This window comes from Amblyraja radiata, chromosome 9 (genome assembly GCF_010909765.2).
Source record: "Amblyraja radiata isolate CabotCenter1 chromosome 9, sAmbRad1.1.pri, whole genome shotgun sequence".
Lineage (NCBI taxonomy): Eukaryota > Metazoa > Chordata > Chondrichthyes > Rajiformes > Rajidae > Amblyraja > Amblyraja radiata.
Window position 1 is genome coordinate 47,276,317 of NC_045964.1, and position 24,670 is coordinate 47,300,986.

Here is a 24,670-nt window from a genome sequence, read left to right on the forward strand (position 1 = left end):
TCCCTGCAGTTACACAAAAATGCTGGAGAAACTCAGTGGGTGCAGCAGCAACTATGGAGCGAAGGATGTATAGGCAACGTTTTGAGCCAAAACCCCCCCCACCATCAGTCTGAAGAAGGGTTTTGGCCCGAAACGTTGCCTATTTCCTTCGCTCCATAGATGCTGCTGCACCCGCTGAGTTTCTCCAGCAATTTTGTGTACCTTCGATTTTCCAGCATCTGCAGTTCCTTCTTAAACACTTTCCCTGCAGCTCTTCTCTAGGCCACAGACAAATTGGCACCATTCAGCAGCTTGTCCCAGTTCTGCAAAAGCACATTTAACTTGACCAAAATGACCAAAATGACCAAAATGTCCTAGCAGCACACAAGCCTTTACTCAATTTGAATGTCCTGGCTGCTCCAATTTAGCCCGGATTAACACAACCAAGGAGAACATTATGAGGTTCTTCATATTTAAAGGGGTTCAGAGAGTGAGAGGGAATTGTGTCAACTCCGGACAGATTTGCAGCAACTGCTCCTTCTGCAGTCGAGAGGGGTGGATGTGAGGAGGAACTTAGAGAGTTGGGGCCGGCAAGCTCGGCTCTTTACCATTAAATCCTCCAAGATCATCATCCAATCCAGGGTCCGCCATGTGGAGCAGGATGAGACATGCTCACACTTCTTCTTCCAAAAGGTTCACAGGGGGAGCTCTGTGATGAACAGCCTTCGGGAGGAAGATGGCTCGGTAACATCCTTGCAGACGGACATGCTGAGGATCTGCAAATCATTTTATACAGATTTGTATGACAGAAAGGTCAGACAGCACCGCCTCCCAGAACCTCCTGTCCTCTATCACGGAGGTCTTGGAGGATAGCAAGCGGGAGAGTTTGGCTGACCCTAGAGGAGCTGACTGGCTCCCGGAAACTTCCGGAAGCGATGGCTTACCGGGCGAGTTGTATTCGGCTCTATGGGACTGGGTGGGCCCGGACCTGCTGGAAGTGAATAAAAACAAGCTTCCAGCCAGCTGCATGTCAGACTCCATGAGGAAGGGCAGCATCACCCTAATCTACAAGCAGGGGGAGATGAAGGATATAAGGAATTGGAGACCCATCACATTGTTGAATGTTGATTACATGGCCCTGTCTAAGGCCATTGCCAACCGGGTCAAGTCTGCTCTGGGATGGGTGATCCACCCGGACCAAACCTGTGCTGTACCTGGCAAGAAAATCTCAGACAGCCTGGAGCTGCTGAGAGATACCATTGCCTACATGCAGGACAGATGGATGGATGCCTATCTAGTCAGCTTGGACCAGGAGATGGCCTTCGACAGGATATCGCACAAGTACATGAAGGACGTGCTCTCCAAAATGGACTTTGGGGAGGGAATCAGAAATTGTATCCAACTGCTCTAGACTGATATCTGTAGTGCAGTCCAAATCAATGGGTGGGAATCAGACAGCTTCCCGTCAGGTCTGGAGTCAGGCAGGGTTGCCCTCTCTCCCCTTTCTTGTTTGTATGAACCTTTCGCCGAGTCCATCAGGCAGGATGCTAGCATAAGAGGAGTGACGTTGCCAGGCAGTGGTGACACTCAGGTCAAAACCTCCCTGTACATGGACGATGCCACTGTCTTCTGCTCGGATCCAGGGTCGGTCCACAAATTGATTAGCATCTGTGACCAGTTTGAGTTGGCCACGGGAGCCAGGGTGAACCACAGGAAGAGCAAGGCCATGCTCTTTGGCAACTGACCCGACTGATCTTCCGTCCTCTTCACCATCAAGCCTGACTTCTTGAAGGTGCTGGGGATCTGGTTCAGGAGGGCTGAGGCGTGTGACAAGAATTGGCTGGAGCGGATAGCCAAGGTGGGGAAGAAACTGGAGCTGTGGAAGCTACGCTCTCTCTCTATAACAGGGAAAAATTTGGTGTGAGATGATCTTGGGGCTGCTGTACTTGGCACAAGTGTGGCCTGGCCCTCCCTCGTACGCCACAGGGATCTTCCAGTTCATCTGGGGGTCGAGGATGGACCGGGTGCGACAGGCCACAATGCACAAGTCTGCAGACAATGGGGGTAAAAGTGTGCCCAACGTTGCCCTCACCCTGATGGCCACCTTTGTGTGTGGCTGCATCCGGCGGAGCGTAGAGCCAAGGAACATGGGCACCAAGTGTCACTACCTGCTGAGGTTCTACCTGTCCCCGGTGTTGCGAAGGATGGGCCTGGTGCAGATGCCACGTAATGTGCCAGTCAGCTGGACATTGCTGCACCATCTATCATTCGTGGAATGGTTCTTCTGGACCAACACCTTTGACCAAAAGTCCATCGGGCAGTGGTCAGCATGAAACATCCTGCAGGGAAATGACTCCATGGATCCTGTGGCGTGGTTCCCAGAGCAGACTGCCCAGCTTGTCTGGCAAAATGCCTCATCGCCAAAACTCACCAACAAGCACCAAGGCTCGGCTTGGCTGACGATGAGGGGAGCCCTCCCAGTCAGATCCTTCCTGCACTGTTGGAACCTCACTACCAGCGCACGCTGCCCTCGGGACGGCTGCTATGGAGAGGAGACAGTTGCCCACCTCTTTGCAGAGTGTGGATTCGCCAGGGACGCATTCAGAGACTGACATCGAGTGCTGCTGGAGGGTCATCAACTCGGTGAAAGATGCTCTTTGGTCTGCCCGAGGGTGTTGTTGACCACCCAGCGGAGCGAGATGTCCGTCGGGGAATGTTGCCGACTGGCCCGCTGCAGACTGCAGGAGTACGTGCTGAGGGACGCACAGAAGCTTGGTGCAGCCAACGTCAAGGCTCGGTGGGGGAGGACCACAGTCTAGGTTCCTTCCGCTGTTGGACATGGGGAGCAGGGTGTGGTGGAGGCGCCCCTCAAAATAACGTAAGGGATTCCACGCCAATGGGCCGCATGTGGCAAGGGTGTGGGGTAAAATTGTGATTTGTGGAAACTATTTATGTTTGTATAGCCTCCCAGAATGTCGATGGAGTTATGTAAGGATCGTGTATTGTATATATTTATTTCTCGAATAAAGTCTTTTTTGAATTTTTAAAAAAAAGTTTGTTTATCATTTCCCATATTAATACCTTTCACTTTGACCCTATTTCTAGTATGTGTTAATGCTCTCTGGTTTGTTTTATGTGGGAGGTGGGAGAGGGAGTTGGGGGAAATGCGGAATGGCCTACTCCTGCACCTATTTTCTATGTTTCTATGAAACTTTTTTTCAATCTCTTACCTTGCCGGAGATGCGATTGTTTTCCGGATCGTATCTCCGGTCGCTCTGCGGCCTAACATCATGGCGCTGGAAGCTTTGCTCAAGATTGAATTTGAGCCCCACTGCAGGGCCGTGGACTTACCATCGGAGACTGCGATCCCTTGCCTGGGATTGATGCTCCAAAAGTGGCCTGCGGATTTCACTATCGAGGAGCTCACAGTCTCGGGTAGAGACTGATGTCGGGAAGCTCCAGTCGCAGAAAGTTTCGACCAGGCACGGCCCGGGGTAGATTGCCCGGCACGGGGTTGCTGAGATTTCCCCCCCCCCTCCCCCGATGCAGGAGCTTGATCGCCCCGACACGGAGGGCCCGCCACCGGCTAGGGGAGTCAAGATCATCCCGTTAACGGAAGGCTCGAGGCCCCTGACCGCAGGAGAACAAAGAAGGGAAGAGATTGAACTTTTTTTCACCTTCCATCACAATGAGGAATGTGGAGGAGTCACTGTGGTGGATGTTTATGTTAAAATGTATTTTGTGTGTTTTGTTGATTTTTATTGGTCTGACTGTACGGCAAATCAAATTCCTTGTGTGTTGCAAAACATACTTGGCTAATAAAGTAATTATGATACGATGAAGAAGCTATGGTGATTTTTGGCGGAAATTTTTACTCTGTGCTTTGTGCAGCAAAATGGTACATAATTTAGAAAGAATTGTTGCTGATTTCAACCCACTTGGAGCATGAAGATATCCCCTTGGTGATTGCAAATTAAAAGTGAATCTGATACGAAATGTGTGTGACAATTAAGTCATTTTCAGAGAAAGAAATTGAAGCATTTCTCCTGCATAGTGATCGCATAATGATTGATAAGAGTTGAAATCCTTATATAATACGAAAAAAAACTGATGCTTGCACAGTAACAGTGATAAAGTTAAGTTATTTTGCCATATGTTGTTATCTTGCAGTCAGCAACTTCATCATCCGCTGAAATCTTGTATAGTTTTACAACACCAGGCATTATTACCAGATGAGACTCGTACTGTATTTCTCAGCACAGTATCATTGTATGCATCAAAAGTAACAGTAATTGGAATCATTTCACCTTTTACAATAGCACTATGAACAGAATGTTTTAGAAATGATGAGGACAGTGACCACTAATGCATTTGATTCATGTCCATGTTCTGGCGTGCTTTCAAAAGCACCTTAATGGATGTAAGAGAGTCATTTTGCCTCCTGAATATGTGAAAGTGTTGAATTGCAAGCAGCAACAGATGGGATGCAGGCAGAATGTTTTTGTGGAGAACAGTTCTAGCTCAGTATTTGGGAAAAAGGCATTGTAAAACAAAATCCCAAAGAAACCCAGAAAATGTTGGAAAATGTCCAGTTCAGGTTCAAGTTCGAGTTACATTTATTGTCACATGCACCAATTGGTACAGTGAGATTTGAGTTACCATACAGCCATACAAATAAAAGAACACAATACACAATAGGATTTAATGTAAACATCCCCGCAGCGGAATCAACGTTTCCCACTGTAAGGAAAGGCAATAAAGTTCAGTCATCTTCCTCTTTGTTCACCCGTAGTTGGGGCCTTTGAGCCCTCCGCAGTCGCCGCAACGCCCTCTCGCCGGGATCATCAGAACTGCGACGTCGAAACGGAAGAACACTCTCAGCGGCTTGAAGTTTCCGAATCGGCCACTTCTTACCAGAGACCGGGGCTCCCGAAGTCCACAGGCCGAGCTGGGCGGAGATTCAACACTGGCGACCCTCGGCAAAGGATCCCAGGACTCCTCGATGTTAAAGTCAGCGCCGCCCGCGGCTGGAAGTTCCGCAAACCACAGCTCCACGGTGTTAACCAGCAGGCCCAACACTCCGGAGCTCCAACACGGCGATCCCCCGGCAATAGAATTCAGTGCTGCGCCGCTGCTGAAGCTCTGGCCTGTCTCCGGCAGGAAAGGCTGCGCCATTCCAGTTGGTAGGCGCGGGGGGGGGAGGAACGAAGATGTGGCTCGGAGAAAAGACACATCTCCGACCAGGAAGTGACTGGGAAACGGTTTCCCCCTCTCCCACCCCCCCCCCCCACCCCCCACATAAAAGAGACTGAAACCTTTTAAACACTAAAAATTAACGAAAGGGCAAAATGATGGACAAACTCCTGGCGAGGCTGCCACGCGCACGGCGCCATTCGTGCGACTGTCAGCAGACCAGACAGCATCTGTGGAGAGCAAAGAAGAGATAATGTTGCAGAACAATTTATAATAGGTCTCAGCAGGTCTGGCAGCAACTCTGGAGAACTTGGATAGGCACCTTTCAGCTCGAGACCCTTCTTCAGTTGCACATCTCTCACTAGACTAGTGTGATCCGATTTTGGATTAATTTTGATTACCTTTTTCCCGCACAAACTGTCACCAATTTTGTTGTATGAGATAAATTAACTGATGTAAAACAGTGGCGCATGTGCGACAAATATTAGAGAACAATTTGAATTGCCAATATTCTGCAAACTTTTTGAATCTCCTGATTCATTATGCTTTTCAGTGGTTTAAAGCTAGTCCCATTTGCCTGCATTTGGCCCATAGCCACACATGGTTGGGGCCCGGCCGGGGCCACGTGGGTCGGTGTCCGGGTTGGCCAAGCGACCGACGGAGCCCGCGGCTGAGGCCCGGGTCGGCACCACGGAGGCGGAAAATGGGGCGTCGACAGCGGTGAGGCCTCGGCGGTGGTGAAGTGGCGGCAGCGGTGAAGCCTCGCGACGACGGAGCCTCGGTGGTGGTGAAGCCTCGCGGCGGCGGTAATGCCTCGCAGGTCGACCCTCGGACAATGGTCGATGAGACCGTGGAGGACCACCATGAGGAGGGAGGGAAAGAACAATGGAGGACCCGGTGTGGGGGGACCACCGTGAGGGAGGTGGTGGGAGAACAATGGACAATGGGGGGGGGGGGGGGGGACAAAGGGCAATGGGGACCCGGCGTGGGGAAACCACTGGGAGGGGGTGGGGGTGTGTGCTTTGCAACTTTATCAACGCTGTAGGTGGCTGCATTGTGTATGCAAGCAAAGAATTTCACTGTGCCTAGTCACATGTGACAATAAAGTATTCTTATTTCTAAGTATTATTGTTTGTGGTGTTTCATCAACATGACATACCATTGTAGAGTTTACTTTACTGTTTTTATGATCACCAAGAATGTCATTTCAATGCAATGGTGTTTAACGTCTCATCCTAACAGAAATATTTTATTGATTTTATTCAGTATGATTAAGAATTCTTGGTACACTGGAGACGGAAACATTTGTGACCTTGCCAAAATCTCCACATCATCTCCCACCTTGCCCTCATTATACTTTAGCACAAACTGTGATTGCCAGTATTTATACTGTGCTCATTTGCTGACCTGCCCTTGCCTCTCTGACAGTGACATATTTTAACTCAGCCCTTTAATGCCGGATTTCTGTGTAATGTCATGATCTACCTGGACCCCTGTAATTAGACGAGGCTCTCTAGCTTTTGGCTCTGCATGTCTAGCATTGATATGCTCTTGATTGTATTCTTCCCGAATAATTCATGATCGGAATATCACAATCTCCCTGAAAGCGTTCTGGCCCCTCTGATTCCAGCTCTGTTTTGAAAAGGAGAAAGTGCCCAAAGTGTGTTGGGATTTTGATAAAGGGTTAGTGAGTTGAGTTCAAAAGTTGATACTACTTCTCTCTACATATCCGCTATCTGACCTACTGAGTATTTCCAAAATTTTAGATTTTACTGCAGGTTTCCAACATTTGCTTTTACATTTTCATTTCGAAATGGTCCTAAAATGGAAACTGGTATTTTGTAACTTTAAGAATGACTGACAAAAATGATACAAGATACAGTCACATCAACACCTCTACTTTTTCAAAAGACCAAGGAAGTTAGGCCTGTCTCCAACGACTCTTTCAAACGTCTACAGATGCACCATAGGAAGCATCTTATTGGGATGCATCACAGCTTGGGTTAGCAACAGGTCTGCCCAAGAACACATGAAATTGTTGGGAATTGTGAATGTTGCTCAGTCCATGACACAACCAGCCTCTCCCACATCAACTCCATCTACACTTAACACTGCTTTGCTAAAGCAGCCAGCATAATCTAAAACTATTTTCACCCTGGTTATTCCCCCTTTTTTATCCCATGGGGCAGAAAATATAAAAGCTTGGAAGCGCCTTCCACCAGATTCAGGAACAGCTTCTTCCTCGCTATTATAAGGATACAGAATGGTTCTCCCAGTAGTCATAATATAGTGCCGATCTTCCAACCTACCTCATTGTGAGTTGTACTTTTTTAACTGCATTTTCTCTAACGGTCACACTATTACACTGTGATGTGATGTTCTGCACACTGGTATTTTTCTCTTTGCACTATCTGTTGTACATATATACAGTTTGATTGTACTCATGTTTTAGTTTAGTTTCGATATACAGCACAGAAACAGGCCCTTCGGCCCACCGAGTCCGCACCGACTAGCGATCCCTGCACATTAACACTTTCCTACACACACTAGGGACAATTTACATTTATAATAAGTCAATTAATCTATAACCCTATATGTCTTTGGAGTGTGAGAGGAAACCAAAGATCTCGGAGAAAACCCACGTAGGTCACGGGGAGAACGTACAAACACCATACAGCTAAGCACCCATAGTCAGGATCGAACGCGGGTCTCAGGCACTGTAAGGCAGCCACTCCACGCTGCGCCACCATGCATGATTTCACTAGAAAGCATGCAAACATAGTTTTCACTGCATCTCTGCATGTTGACAATAAAAAGACCAATACCAATACAAATCAGGAGGTCAAACATCATCTTCCATGAACATTCTCACCGGCCATCACACACCCCAAACCCCGGGCCCCTTCACAGCCACATCTTGTGGTCTCATCCATGGAATACATTACGTCACCACTTTGATGTCTATAGGTACTTTATACAGCACCCAAGCCTTGACATTAAATAGTTAGTGTGAATCCTGGTGTGTTGAGGTATTGAAGGAAGATCAATCAACAAAGCTTCTAAAAATTTCACGTGATCATAAGCAGTGCTGAATCTGACTATTGTCTTCAGTAGGTTTAATTCAGTTTGCGATTTTAGGCTAGGGTTTCTGCAAATTAGTTGGAGACACAAGAGTTTCAGTTTAGTTTATTGTCATGAGTACTGAGGTGCAGCGAAAAGCTTTTTGTTGCGTGCTAACCAGTCAGCAGAAAGACAATGCAAAAAAGACAAACTATAGATGCTGGAATCTTGAGCAAAGCATAAAGTGCTGTAGGAACTCAATGTGTCAGGCAGCATCTGTGAAGGGAATGGACAGACGGTTTTGGGTCAGGACCCTTTTTCAGTTTCTAGGCAGACGACGTTCCAGGTCAGAACTCTTCTTCAGACTGAAGAAGGATCCTGAAATGTCGTCTGTCTATTTCTCCACAGATGCTGCATGACTGTTGAGATCCTCCAGCAGTTTATCCTTTGTTCAAATACATTAGCTGGTGCCCAATATTCATTGGAAAAGTGGGCTATGGCCATCATTTATGCACTTGAGCCATGAGGCTAATCATTTTAAAATTTGATGGTGAATTGCTTCCAATTGTCATGTTTCCAGAGGTGCTTGCTCATTGCCTCAACAGAGAACGGGAGTGGTTAGGCGATTGGTATGTGTAGGGTGCAGAGTTTGGTGGGTGGTTATGTCATTGCACGGTTTTAGGCGTAATAATAAATTAACATATTCCTCCTGACTTCACATCAACATATATTTTTTATGTGGAACATTAGCTGTCAGTAGGAGCCATGCAGCAATCCTTAATGCATCCGAAAAGAAGCAACCCTGGTCCCTGCTCTGCCCACGGGACTTAAATTTATGTGCCATCGATCTCTTTGATGGGGATTTTATTGAAGTAGTGATGGATCACTCTGCTCCTCCATAGAACTGATAGAAACATCAGAAAATGTGGGTGTTGTTTGAACATGGAGGTCTGGAGGGTGTCTTTCACAATTCACTATGATCCTCCATGATGGGCTCCAATGTTGAACTCAGCCCAGAGTTCATTATGTGTGCGAGGTCTTGGACTGATTTCCTGGTGTTTGTGGAAGGAATAGACCAGGTTTGAATGGGTGTAAGCAGCTGTTGATGGAAGGGAATAGCTACGTGAGAATTGGGTTATAGCTCTGCGACAGCAAGTGAATTCTAGGAGAATATAAAAATGTTTGTTAGGGCTACACGTGTGGGTTTAAACTAAATAGACCACCAGACTATGCAAATAAAATGGGGCAATAGGGTCTCAGCCCCATTTGGGGTTAGCAATGGTGTTAAACAAGGGGGAATTTTGTCCCCAGCCCTTTTTAATCTATATATTGATGATCTGTCTAAACAATTGAAAGCCTGTAATACTGGGTGCATGATTGGTAATATTTTAGTGAACCATATTATGTATGCAGATGATCTTGTGGTCTTTAGTCCATCTAGCGCTGGTCTCCAGCAGCTCCTTACTATATGTTCTGTGTATGGTGTGGAACATGATATTAAATATAATGCTAATAAGAGTGCTGTTATGATCTGTAGAACCAAAGAGGATAAATGTCTAAAATTTCCTGATTTTAAATTGTCTGACAATAATCTTAGTGTCTGTAATAAGGTAAAATATCTTGGGCATATTATTACAGAACAAATGACAGATGATGAGGATATTTATAGGCAACGACGCATGCTGTATGTACAGGCGAATATTCTCTTGCGTAAATTTGGAGCGTGTGCAGATGTTGTGAAGTTGTCGCTATTTAGAGCATACTGCACACCACTCTACACTGCGCACCTGTGGTCGAACTATGGAAAAACAAGTTTGCAGAGACTAAAGGTCGCATATAATGATGCCATGAGAACACTGCTAAGGAAGCCTAGATGGTGTAGTGCCAGTAATATGTTTGTGGCTGCAGGAGTCAGTACTTTAGAAGCTATCCTAAGGAATCACATGTATAAATTCATTTGCAGGATAAATGACTCTAAAAATGTAATTATTGTGGCCTTGTCAAACATAAGGGTTAGCACTACACACTACGAATCCTAGCTGTGGAGACACTGGTATCGTTGTCTTGTTGTAGGACATTGATCATTCTTTTAATCTGGATTTTTAACTCATGTATTGTGTTTTAAAATATATATAATTTATGATGCTTTTATAAGTGATATACTAAGATTTTATATGTACTTTATGATATATTTTTTAATATGCAATGCATTTTTTTAATGTAATGTTGCCCCTTGTCTGGACCTCGATTATAAATAGTGGGGGGGAGGGATTGTATTGGAGCCTACCAGGGAAAAGCAATTCTGGATTTAGTGTTATGTAATGAACCTGATTTGATAAAGGACCTCGAGGTTAATGAGCCATTAGGAGGTAGTGACCATAACCTGGTCAGGTTTAATCTACAATTGGAGAGGGAGAAGGGTAGATCGGAGCTGTCAGTGTCACAGTTGAATAAAGGGGACTTTGGGGCCATGAGGGAGGAGCTGGCCAAAATTGACAGGAAAGATACACTAGCAGGGATGACTGTATTTCTAGGAATAATACAGAAGTTGCAGGATCAGTTCACTCCTAGGAGGAAGAAAGAGTCCAAGGGGAGTAAGGGGCGACCATGGCTGACAAGGGACGTCAGAGACAGTATAAAAATTAAAGCGAAGAAGTACAACGTAGCAAAGATGAGCTGGATTGGGTATTGTTTAAAGAACAATAGAAGACAACTAAAAAGACAATACAGGGAGAAAAGATGAGGTACGATGGTAAGCTAGCCAAGAATATAAAGCAGGATAGTAAAAGCTTATTTAGGTATGCGAAGAGGAAAAAACTAGTTAAGACCAAAGTTGGACCCTTGAAGACCGAAAAAGGTGAATTTATTATGGGGAACAAGGAAATGGCAGATGAGTTGAACAGATACTTTGGATCTGTCTTCACTAAGGAGGACACAATCAATCTTCCTGATATAGTAGTTGCCAGAGGATAAGGGGTGACGGAGGAACTGAAGGAAAGCCACATTAGTTAGGAAATGGTGTTGGATAGACTGATGGGACTGAAGGATGATAAATAGTAAGATTAAACGAGAACTTACCAGTTTGAAGTTTGATCTGTATTTTATGAGGAGTTACGATGAGGGATTACGTGAAGAAGAAGCCCGCCAGGACGCATGCGTGTCATTCTTCAAAGCAGCGGTGTGAAATCACAGATAACTGTAATGACTAAACATAGTAAGATTAGAGAAGAGATACCAGTTAAGTATATGATCAAGGGTGGGAGCGGAGGGCACGTAATCCCTCATCGTAACTCCTCATAAAATACAGATCAAACTTCAAACTGGTAAGTTCTCGTTTAATCTTACTATTTTACTTCGGAGTCACGTGAGTGACTACGTGAAGATTTTAAAGCTCTGTGATTTCATGCCGTGGAAACGAGTCCATGCATCACGTCTGCCTTGATGACTGTAGGAGGAATTGTGTTAACATAATTTGGACATGAATTCGACATTGAAAACATAAAATTTGTTAACACAAAATTATAACCCTTTTTTATGGGTTTTAATTAATTTACAAAACTTAAAATTGTTTCTGCAAACGTTCCAGGTTTCATTACTGGTTTGTTGTAAAATAATTGGAATGTTTTTTCCCCAGACCATCCTGCTGCCTTGAGGATTTGGTCCATTGGTACATCCAACTGTATCGCTGCCGATGTAGCTGCAGCCCTGGTGGAATGAGATTTTAAAATATTAGTATCCACCCCAGCCTGTGTTAGCACCTGTTTCAGCCATCTTGAGATGGTCTGGACCGTCACTCTTTTGTGTGGTTGCTTGTGGCTGACCAAAAGTGCCTTCTCATTGCCTCTTAGGATTTTCATTGTCTCCATGTATAACGACAGATGTCTTACTATACAGAGACGGTCATCTGTTGGGTATGACCTAAATTGTATATTGAGGCCTGCTGATCCCTGTCTGTTCTGCTTTACTAACTCATAGATATGAAACGTAATATTTTCTGTTGAGGAAGTCATGTTGTCCAGTCTTAGTTTATGCAGTGACTGTACCCTCTGTGCCGTGACCAATGCCATTAGCATGACTGTTTTTAATGTCAGTCTGTGTAGGGACAGAGCTGTTGCTGGAGACCAATTCCTGAGCATCTTCAGGACAATACTTACATCCCATATTTGGGAGTACCTGGTTCTTGGGGGATTAGTATTAAAAATTCCCCTCATAAGTTTTGTTACCAGTGGGTGAGTCCCAACAGAGTAACGCTCTGTCCCCTGCCATAGGTAAGTCGATAGGGCACTTCTGGCGCAGTTGATGGCACTATAACTGAGCCCTTCATCATAGTGGAGGCCTGCCAGATATTCCAGAACAGACGGGATGTTCATGTCTCTGTAGGTGATGTTGTTTTTATGGCAGTACATCTCCCACTTCCTGATATAGACCAGATACTGTTTTTTGGTTGACGGTCTTTGGGCCGCCGAGATCATGTTCACTGTTCGGTCCGTCAGTCTCAGTTGTAGTAGAGGTGTTTTTAAACTCTACAAATTAATAAGTTCAAATGTTTATGGCATGGGTGGCTATCCCTTGTTACGGGATGTAGCAATAAATCTGGTCTATGTGGGATGGTGATACATGGTTCTAATACCATGTTTAATACCACTGGGAACCATGGTTGAGTAGGCCAATCGGGTACTACCAAAATACCAGACGCAGAGTCTTGTTGTATTTTCCTTAATACCCGACTGATGAGGCAGAAAGGAGGGAATGCGTAAATAAACAATTTCCCCCCAATGCAGCGAAAATGCATCTGTCGCCGCTGCCCCAGGGTCTGGTTCCCATGAAACATAATTTGATAACTGGTGGTTAAGTCTGGATGCGAATAGATCGATATCTGGTGTTCCATATTTTGCTGTAATATCAGCAAATACTTTTTTTATTCAACATCCATTCGGTGTTTTCATTAAATTTGCATGACCTGGTGTCTGCCACTAAATTTAGTCTTCCTGGTAGGTAAGTGGCTGATATCCAAATATCTCTCTGGATACACCATTGCCAAATTGTATTAGCCAGATTGTCACATGATGTCGATTTGTTTCCTCCCATGTGGTTAATGTATGCTACCACGGTGGTATTGTCTATCTGTAGTCTAACATGCTGGTGATATGACCCAGTACAATATGACTTTAGGCCATGGAATGCACCCAACATTTCCAGGTAGTTTATGCCCAGTGTGAGTAATAATGATGCCTCCTGAGCAGTCCATCTACCTCCACAGCTGGTGATGGTATTGGTGGCTCCCCACCCAAGTGGCGCTGGTGCCAGCAGCCTCCACCTACAGCCCGGTATCTTTTTGTTTTTTTGTTTATTTAGTTATGTAAAAGTGTGTTTTTTTGTGTTTTTTTTGTGTTTTGATGTGGGGGAAGAGGGTACGGTGCGGGGGATACCGTCCTTCAGCCGCTTCCTGGTGAAGACGCGACTATTATTCGAGTCGCGTGCTCGCCCCCCCCCCCCCCCCACCAGCGGCCTACCTACTGGATTGGCGTGGCCTTTCCTGCGACCAGAGCTCCAGCAGCGGCGGGACAGCGCTGTAACATCGCGAGGCTGGCGATGCCTTACCGGGGATCGCCGTCTGGAGCCCGAAGTGCTGGGCCTGCGGCACCGACATCATGGAGCTGCGGTTTGCGCGTTTGCGGGCTCCCAACGCAGGCGGCGCTGATGGACAGCACGGGGTCCTGTGACTCTGCCCGGCTCGGCCTGCGGACTCGGGAGCTGCTGCGGACTCCGGCTGCGGGAGACGGCTGATCTGGAGGTCCGGGTCGCTGAGGAGGAGGATGTTCACCGTCGGGGTTCGGCGTCGGCGTTCCACCAGCCCGGCGTGAGGGCCTGAACATCGGGCCACCCGGAGCGTTGACTGCGGGTGCTTGGAAGGCCTCGACCACGAGTGAACATCTGGGAAGAACGGAGGGGAGGCTGGCTGGACTATGGTGCCTTCCTCACCTTGGTGCCACTGTGTTATGTTGTGTCGTGGACTTTCAGTGTTTGTGCTTTTTTTTAAATTCTATTTTATTTTTAATATGTTTTATTATTTATTATTATTTATTTATTTTTATTTTTATTTTTATGATACTGCCTGTAAGGGAAATTCATTTCGTTGTCTCTAACTGAGACAATGACAATAAATTTGAATACAATACAAGAATACAATACAAGTGCACTGGCATCAGTTTGTAGTACCATGGAAGGGTTACTGACAATGATTGGATTTGAACAAAGCCAGATCTATCCACCATTTTAGTTCCATTTTAGCTTTGATTGGTAGTTTCATAGGTCTGTCAAAGTGACCTGAATTAATTTTGAGTGCTTGTATTTTTGCTCTCTGTAAGTTTTGGTAATGTAGAGGTCCAAATTGTGTGGCTGGAAAGGCAGCCACCATTTTGCCAATTACTTTTGCTACCAATCTGATGGATGATTTGCTGATGTCAATGAGGTTATTGCAAGCCTCTATTAAATCTCTAGCCTTTCCCTTAGGCAGAGTCACCGACATGTGAACTGAGTCAATGGTGAACCCCAAATAGTCCATAGTAGTGGAAGGCGTTAGTTTAAATTTAACTGGATGGATAATAAATCCCAGTTTTTCAAATAACTGTTTTGTGGCTGTTACAGTTTGTTTGGCCAATTCCAAAGTTTTGCCCACAATGAGTATGTCATCTAAATATGCCATGACCATGTGTTTACGTTTCCGTAGAAACGCTAGGGCTGGTTTCAAAATTTTTGTGAACAGCCTGGGGGCTGATGATAACCCATTTGGCAGAGCTTTATGCTGCCAGAGTTGCCCATCCAGTTGAATTTTAAGTAACATCTGTGGTCACCTCGTATAGGCACTGAATAGTAAGCATCTTTTAAATCGATCCTGGCCATGAAGTAACCTTTGGAAATTAATTGTTTAGCAGTAACAAAGGTTTCCATTTTGAAGTGAATATATTGTACAAATGTATTCAATTTTGTCAGGTCTATGATGATGCGACAACCACCATCTTTTTTGTTTTTGGTAAATATATTGGACACGAATCCTAATGGTTCGTGTTGAGTTTTCTCAATTACACCTTTTACGTAAAGCCGCTCCAGTTCAGCTTGCGCTTTTGATTTTTCTTTATCAGAAAGCACGAACATTCGGTTCGGTATATGTTGAATTGGAGGGCTGTACTTGTGTATAAACTCTATTGTATATCCGTGGATACTGCTTAAGATGTAAGTATCGGTTGTTAACATGCTCCATGCATTCAGAAAAGAGTGTAATCTCCCCCCAACCTCCATGCTCCCTGTATTTTGTAGGGAACCAGACCCACCTACCTCCATAGTTACCAGTGGCAGGTTTACTTCTTTTTTGTAGGTTTCTTCGCTGCTGTTGTTGTGCTGGTGTCTGGATTTTCGGTTTGGTTGGCGTTGGAAGTCCCCGCATCTTCCAAGAAGGCCGGCCTGGGCCATGGCCTAAAAAGACTCATGTTTTGAGTACCGGGCCTTCGAGCTTTCACCAGTTCTGCTGGTGGGTGCGTACGGGTGCTGTCTTTGGCTGTAGTGGGTTTTTGTTGGAGTCCCTTTTATTAGTCCCAGGGTTTTTGCTTCCTCATCGAGCTCCTTGACTTGCTTCGATAGGTTGCCTCCAAACAATAGTATTGGTGGTTTTGTGGTCCCAGGTTTGCACAGTCCCTGCACCCCTTACACACTTGTCTTTCCTTCTGCGGACCCCTCTTCCAGGTCAGCCCAGAACTGACCCGCAGTGCTCCCCTCTGATGAGGTAGAAGCACTGTGCAGCCCTTCAAGAGGTACCGCTGTGGGTTTATCATAGGGCCCACAGTGACCCGACTCCATCTCCCGGAGTCTGTCACGTTGGAGCAAATGCTCCACACACCACTCCATCCGACTCCAGCGCTCTCGGTCGCTGGCCGCCCGCGGTTGTTCAAAGTCGGACTTCTCTGAGTCCACGACCTTGTTTGTTTTGTGTCTAGCCTTACCGCCCGGCCGCGTGGATCTGGCCGGTGCGGAGGCGACATCGGGCACAGCTGATCCCACTATCGGTGATCCGAGTGCCGCTGGCTGCTGCTGGCTGCCCGCTGCTCCGCGGTCCTCCATCACCAGCTGTGTCGCAGCCCGTTGGTTTCTCCACCTGTAATCAGCATGGGAAAACACAAAAAGACCGCAGCTCTTACCTGCAGGTCCTGGTTTAAATTGTCGCTACGGGGGAACGTCGTTCCACCCCGCCTCCTCCGTTTTCGACTTGTCAAAAGTCGACGGCCCCATTCTGAATAGTCTCCCGCCCGGCCGTGGTGTTCTGGCCGGCGTGGGATAAAAAGTCGGCACAGCTGATCCCTTACGGGGCTTGTGCCTTCAGCTGCTGCTGGCTCCCGCAACTTCGTGGTCCTCCCCAGCCAGCTTTACTCGCAGCACTTGTGGACACTATTTTGTCCAGCTTCCCCCCCCCTGTGTAAAAACAGCGTGGGGACAAAAACTACCGCAGAGTAAATCACTTACCTGCAGGTCGCGGTTTCAAACTTACCGCTGCGGGGGAACGTTCCACCCCGCCTGTCGTTTCGCAAGCGTGAAAGCGATATGCCACGCATGCTTCCTGGCGGGCTTCTTCTTCACGTAGTCACTCACGTGACTCCGAAGTAAATTCCCCAGGGCCTGGTGGACTGCATCCCAGGGTACTTAAGGAAGTGGCTCTAGAAATTGTGGATGCATTGGTGATAATTTCCCAATGTTCTATAGATTAAGGATCAGTTCCTGTGGATTGGAGGGTAGCTTATGTTATCCCACTTTTTAAGAAGGACGGGAGAGAAAAAGTAGGGAATTATAGACCAGTTAGCCTGACATCGGTGGTGGGGAAGATACTGGAGTCAATTATAAAAGATGAAATGGCTGCACATTTGGATAGCAGTAGCAGGATCGGTCTGAGTCAGCAAGGATTTACGAAGGGGAAATCATGCTTGACTAATCTTCTGGAATTTTTTGAAGAAGTAACTAGGAAAATGGACATGGGAGAGCCAGTGGATGTAGTGTACCTGGACTTTCAGGAAGCATTTGATAAGTTCCCACATAGGAAACCTGAACAGAAACCTCTGGAGACTTTGCGCCCCACCCAAGGTTTCCGTGCGGTTCCCGGCGGTTGCAGGTGGTTGCCTGAGGTTGCAGGTAGTGGAGGCAGGTAGGGAGACTGACAAAAACCTCCGGGAATCGCATGGAAACCTTGGGTGGGGCGCAAAGTCTCCAGAGGTTTCTGTTCAGGTTTCATAAGTGGGACAGGGGCATAAGCATGCATGCACAGCAGGCAGTGAAGTAAGTGAATGGCAAGTTGGCCTTCATAACAAGAGGAATTGAGTATAGCAGCAAGGAGGTCCTTCTGCAGTTTTACAGAGCCCTAGTGAGACCACACCTGGAGTATTGTGTGCAGTTTTGGTCTCCAAATTTGAGGAAGGATATTCTTGCTATTGAGGGAATGCAGCGTAGGTTCACAAGGTTAATTCCCGGGATGGTGAAACTGTCATATGCCGAGACAATGGAGCAGCTGGGCTTGTATACTCTGGAATTTAGAAGGATGAGAGAGGATCTTATTGAACCATATAAGATTATTAAGGGTTTGGACACGCTAGAGGCAAGAAACATGTTTCCGATGTTGGGGTAGTCCAGAACCAGCGGCCACAGTTTAAGACATTTAGAACGGAGATGTGGAAACACTTATTCACACAGAGAGTTGTGAGTCTGTGGAATTCTCTGCTTGGTGGTGGAGGCGGGTTCTCTGGAAACTTTCAAGAGAGAGGTAGATAGGACTCTTAAAGATAGGACTCTTAAAAGAAAGTTAGGGGATATGGGGAGAAAGCAGGAACGGGGTACTGATTGTGGATGATCAGCCATGATCACATTGAATGGCGTTGCTGGCTTGAAGGGCCGTAAGGCCTACTCCTGCACCAATTGTCTATGTCTATTGTCTAAGCAGCACACAGCAGGTGGTGGTGAATTTTGTTATAGATATCCACATTTTCAAGCCTTATTCAAGCCATATTCCAATGTTATGCCCTCCCTTATTTGACATTTTCCCAAGGCAGAAATGTGAAATACTAGAGGGCATAGTTTTAATGTGAGAGGGGGGAAGTTTAAAAGGGATGTGAGGGGCAATTATTTTTTCCCAGAGAGTGGTGGATGCCTGAAATGTGCTTCCAGGGGTGGTGATGCATAGTGACATTTAAGAAGCTTTAAGATAGACACATGAATATGCACGGAATGGAGGGATATGGATGATGTTAAAAAAAAGGATTAGTTTTATTTATTATCATGTTTGGCATAGACGTTGCGTGCTGAAGTGCCTGCTCCTGTGCTGTACTGTTCTATGTTCTATGTCTGCCTTCACTGTGACCCTGTTTCCTGAAACTGGGTCACAGTTTAAGAATAAAGGGTAGGCCATTTAGGACTGAGATGAGGAAAAACGTTTTCACCCAGAGAGTTGTGAATCTGTGGAATTCTTTGCCACAGAAGGCAGTGGAGACCAATTCACTGAATGTTTTCAAGAAAGTGTTAGAATTAGCTCTTAGGGCTAAAGGAATCAAGGGATATGGGGATAAAGCAGGAATGGGGTACTGATTTTAGATGATCAGCCATGATCATATTGATTGAGTGCTGGATCGAACTGCTAAATGGCCTAATCATGCACCTATTTTACCATGTTCTATGAAACATGATCTTCATTTTCCTGGACCACATGGGAATCAGGTTACAAAAGGATCTTTGTTGTTAGATATTTAACACAAGGACCATCCTCGCTGATGCTGCATAGAAATGATGATGAGCTTAGCCTCTGAGCGCACAACTGTGCACACTTGATCCTTGTTTGGGGTGGAGATGGCAAAGTTTGAACTGTTTTATTTTTGTTCTATTAACTCGCTTCTTTTAATTATTTACTTGCACAAAAACAGCTTTGCTTGATATCTTAATGTAACCTATTACAGAGTACGTTGTTCTTCCTTAGGATGCCTTCAAGACAATATTGGCAACTTTAATTTTACATCCATTAAGATGAAAGTCTCGCCGGTGGTCTAATCTTGCCTTGATTTCATTTAGAAGACAACAGGGCATTAAATTACTGTCATTTATCCAATTAAAAGGAATGATTTATTTGCTTTACCACTTTGTAGGCTCCTGAGAAATACAACCATTGATTAAGTTACAGGTCTTTTAAATTTTATTTTCTTCCATGTCAATAATAAGCTAAATAATGGTTATTTTAATTTACAATGAAGTGCTAGATAACAGCGCAACCTGGCTCAGGGTTCTCTTGCATTTGTCTCAGAGAGTCATGGATTGAAAAGCTTGAATTTATGATCCAGGATCCCATGCAGTACTGAGGGAGTGCTACACTTCTGAAGCCTTCTCTGAACGCATGTAAAACATCCTCAGAAAGTTCAAAAGGTGGGGTGTGAACTACCCAATATTTCGCTTGGGTAGTTCACACCCCAGCGGTATGAACATTGACTTCTCCGATTTCAGGTAGTCCTTGTTTTCTCCCTCCGTCCCCTCCCCTTCCCAGCTCTCCCACAACCCACTGTCTCTGCCTCTTCCTTTCTTCTTCCCACCCCCCCACCACCACCTGAAGAAGGGTCTCGACCCGAAACGTCACCTATTCTTTCGTTCCATAGATGCTGCTTCACCCACTGAGTTTCTCCAGCATTTTTGTCTACCTTCAAAAAGGGTTAGAGAATGTTTACTGAGCTTAAAAAAAATCTCAATCAGCACTAATCACAACCCTAGACGTCACCTATTCCTTTTCCCCAGGGATGCTGAGTCACTCAGCATTTTGTGTTTATCTTCGGTGTAAACCAGCATCTGCACTTCCTTCCTACACAGTGTAGCTGATCATAGGATACAAAGTGCTGGAGTAACATGGATAGGTGACTGTCCTGAAACATCACCTATCAATGTTTTCCAGAGATGCTGCCTGGCTCGCTGAGTTATTCCAGCACTTCATGTCCTTGTGTGTAAACCAGCACCTGCATTTCCTTGTTTCTACAGTATAACAGACTAGTTCTCTACGCCCCATATCAAATAAGCACCGATTTTGCCTGCGCAACCTGTCAATGACACAATAAAAATAATTAATGATGGGATAAAATACATGGGATGTCCTGAGGTTGTGAAGGCCGCAATGTAAATGTTATAGTAAAGCTCGGCGAGTTGAGGTACTTGGTCTCCATGAATCATATTTTATTGTTAAAAAGATAGCCATCTAGAAAATTGCCCTAGGTCATCTGAAATAACAGAGTGGGATCCTGACTTTACTCTACTTTGGGAATCTGATTCCATGGCCTTCAATGGAGCCAATTTTGGAAATGAAATACAATGCACAGCTGCTGATATTTTTGTGTTTCATATTGGCAATAGATGACAAATTTCCCCCTTTCTCCACACACAGACTGGTTCAGTCATTTCCGGAATACCCAACTCCTGACTGTTTTTTTGGGTAAGTCAATTAGTGCGCCTTATACTACTGATGCCTTATAAAATAGATTTGTATCCTTGAGTAATCTCTGACATATTCCATATACTAATATATCTTGTTGATTCCCCTGTATTAATACATACAAGTATTTAAAATAGATGAGGCAGCACAGGTTATGTCCTGAGATTGTGCTGTGGGACCTATCACCTCACTTCACCATGAGACAGAGACACTTTCGAACATTGTGCTTCTAGTTGCTAATAGAGTCCAGGAATAAGGGTCATAAGGAATGGTAGCTGCTTTGGGTGCAATGGTCTCCCAAGGCCACCAGGAGTCAATGGACATATCTTCCAGTAGGTATAAGTTGAGGTTGTAAATGCACGTGATTGTCATTGGAAGGTGATCAAGCTTTGGCTACTCTGGCACATATGCTCCAATAACAACAGTTCTTCAGAACTCTTTGTGGCACCTTATATTACCCGTCTTTATACTTTCCCTATAGTAACATTTCTAAATTAAGACTTTACATTAAAAATATTTGTTTCCTGCTACAGGGGAAACAATTATATAATATTGAGAAGCTAATGTTTTTTGCTTCCCCATTAATATAGCAATCCATTGATCAATCGTCTGAGGCCACTATAATTCATGTTCTAAATATTTATTTTCAATTACAGACTATTGACTTTAATCACTTTTTTTTTTTAAACTGTATGATTTTTGACAACCACTTCAGAGCGGCAACAATTAAGTATCAATAGTATTTGTTTAGTTCAATCGAATTGACTGTAATTTTCCACAAAATCAACTTAAGAAACGGACCACTTCAAAAAAACATGGGAATTGAAAGCCGAACTGCTTGTCTGAGTGATGAACACTGGTTCTGGTTGAGATATCATTGCTTGGTAAACATAGCAACTTTAAATCCCTGTGAACTGGATTTTAATCTGGCTTGGAGAAATGGATAAAGATCTCCTTTCTCTGTTATGTAGCAGTTTTGCGAGCGCTTTATCATCGTGGGATTTTTCCATTCATCTCATATAATCATCTTCCATTATTCCCAAACATAATAGAGGACTGTCAATGTTGATATGAAATAACAGGAGAGTCATTATTATCGTTCCATTATTATGGTTTTCTTGGTGATAACTATCGGATTCATATTATTAATATAAAATATATGCTGAACTGAATTCCACCCAAGTAAAATACATTTTTTTGTGATTCATCTTAATCTGCTTAATTTTATGACAGTACTAGATTTTTCAAGGATATATTCTCCATTAAAATGGTTTTCAAGATCACTTATTCTTGCCATTTTCAACATCTGAAGAAGAGGTTTTAGTAAATATTTCATCAGCTATGTATTATTGAAGTATTTTATCAATCTGTTGGTATTTTATTAAATATATTAATTTTAGTTTTCGGGCCTGAGGGCTTGGGTCAGTGCTAGGGCAGGCAGATGAGATAAGCATGTTGTATTTCTGAATAATTTTAAAACTTGGTCCACATCATTATCTGGAGGAGCTACAATGTGAAAGATTCACATTGACAGTAATGTAATGGTACCTATCATTGCAACTGACTTCAAAATGCTTAAAACATAAAATAAAACAATGGCAGGCAAATTGTGCAGTAATAATATTCTCACATGAGAGTCAAATACATTTTTTGATCTATTAACCAGCGACAAATCCACCGCATAAATTTAATCCATGTTAGAACATAATGGAATTAAGTGGAATATGAGAATCAGAGAAAAATAACTTGCATTAAGACTGTGTGACCTTGAAGATATTTTTAGATATCTCTGGGAGCCGTTACATGATGTGGATGTTTCATCTTCCTGTTGTTTGCATAATTCCTACATTGTTAAAGCAGTGTAATTCTGGGAAACGTGGGGTGGGATTCTTGAAGGGCAAGATAACATAAAGATATCAAATATATTCCCATTGGAAATAGCTGCAATATTTCTCTGCAGTAGAAAAAAAAAGGAAATATTGCTGATAGAAGAATATAGGTTAATAAAATAAAAATCTGTAACTGCATTCAAAAATATATCCAGACAATTAATGCATGTAGTGAGAAAAAATCTGTAAGAGCATATGATCCAATTTCACACGGGTTACATCTATTCTGATACATTATTTATTTACCAATGAAAGCAGGCTGTATTAAATGCAAAATGCAAAGAGATGACAGATTGATAAATTAATCTTCTAAATTAATTGCTTTGCAGATATCTGAACCAACATGATCATATTATTTTCACAGAGTATAAATTTTGACAAGAAACAAAATGCTTCATTGAGCTATTTTTGAAAGATTTGAGCATTGATATTCTAAAAATGTTATGTTATTGTGGAACTTGGAGCCTGGGGTCTATTGCTATCAATGGTTATTGATCGAGACAGGTAAAATTATTTAATCAGTTATTGCTTCTCCATCACAGTTAATGTAAAGTCACCAAATCTACGCAGCGTTTGCATTTGTCATCAAGACTATTATGTGTAGGAAGGAACTGCAGATGCTGGTTTACACCGAAGATAGATACCAAATGCTACAGTAACTCAGCTACACGCCCCCTTTGAAAATCTCTGTGAAAAAGCTTGGAAAAATTTGACTGCATAAAACATGATTCCAAAAACGTAATGATCTTGATAGACACAAATACTGGAGTATCTCAACAGGACAGGCAGCATCACTGGATAGATGGAATGGGTGATGTTTCGGGTGGAGTCCCTTTTGAAGAAGGGTCTCGACCCAAAACGTCACCTATTCCTTCTATCCAGACAGTCTGAAGAAGGGTCTTGACCCGAAACGTCACCCATTCCTTCTATCCGGTGATGCTGCCTGTCCTGTTGAGATACTCCAGTGTTTGTGTCTATCAAGATCATTACGTTTTTGGAATCATGTTTTATGCAGTCAAATTTTTCCAAGCTTTTTCACGGAGATTTTCAAAGGGGGCGTGATAATCCAGATCTTATTCACTACACAGTATTTTCTTTTAATTAAGATCAATTAAAATATTATAGATCTTATAACAGATGATCAATAAGTATATTTTCTAATGTGTCTTGATTTTACTGGATAGATAAAAGAATAAAGTAGCAGGGCTTCTGGGCTGGGCTTAATTGGCTAGCTGGGCTTCATTTGAGGTTTGGGAATGCACAAAAAATAATGAAACGGTGTTGCAGCGGTAGAATTGCAGCATTACAGCGAATGCAATGCCGAAGACCCGGGTTTGTTCCCGATTACGGGTGCTCTCTGTACGGAGTTTGTACATTCTCCCTGTGACCTGCGTGGATTTTCTCTGAGATCTCCGAGATGTGGTTTCCTTCCACATTCCAAAGACGTACAGGTTTGTAGGTTAATTCGGTTGGTAAATATAAAAATTGTCCCTAGTGGGTGTGGGATGGTGTTAATGTGCGGGGATCGCTGATCGGCGCGGACCCAGTGGGCCGAAGAGCCTGTTTCCGTGTTGTATCTCTAAACTAAACTAAACTAAATGGTATGGAATGAAATGGAGCATAATCAGAGGTGGTGGCTTCATGCATTCAATGGCCAGAGTTGATGAACTGTTTCATGCATGCCCTTCGTCCCTTACAGAAAACTGAGCTCCAACCCTGGGATTATACAAAATAGGTACAGCACTGTATCTTTAGGAGGAGAAGATACAATGTTTTGCAAATGACTCAGCAAGGCTATCTCCGTACACAAGCACAATCACCCCCGGTTAGTACAGAATGTACAGAACAGCCCACTGAGCATAAATGCAAGGAGTGCCACTTTGGCACCATTTTGCAGTCCCAGCTGCAGCTGGCCATTAAGGCCTGTTGCAGACATCTTTGATGCCGTTGAATATGATGCAAAGACCAAGTCTTATCTGCCTGCACATAATCCATATCCCTCCATTCCCTGCACGTCAACGTGCCTATCTAAAAGCTTCTTAAGTGCCACTATTATATC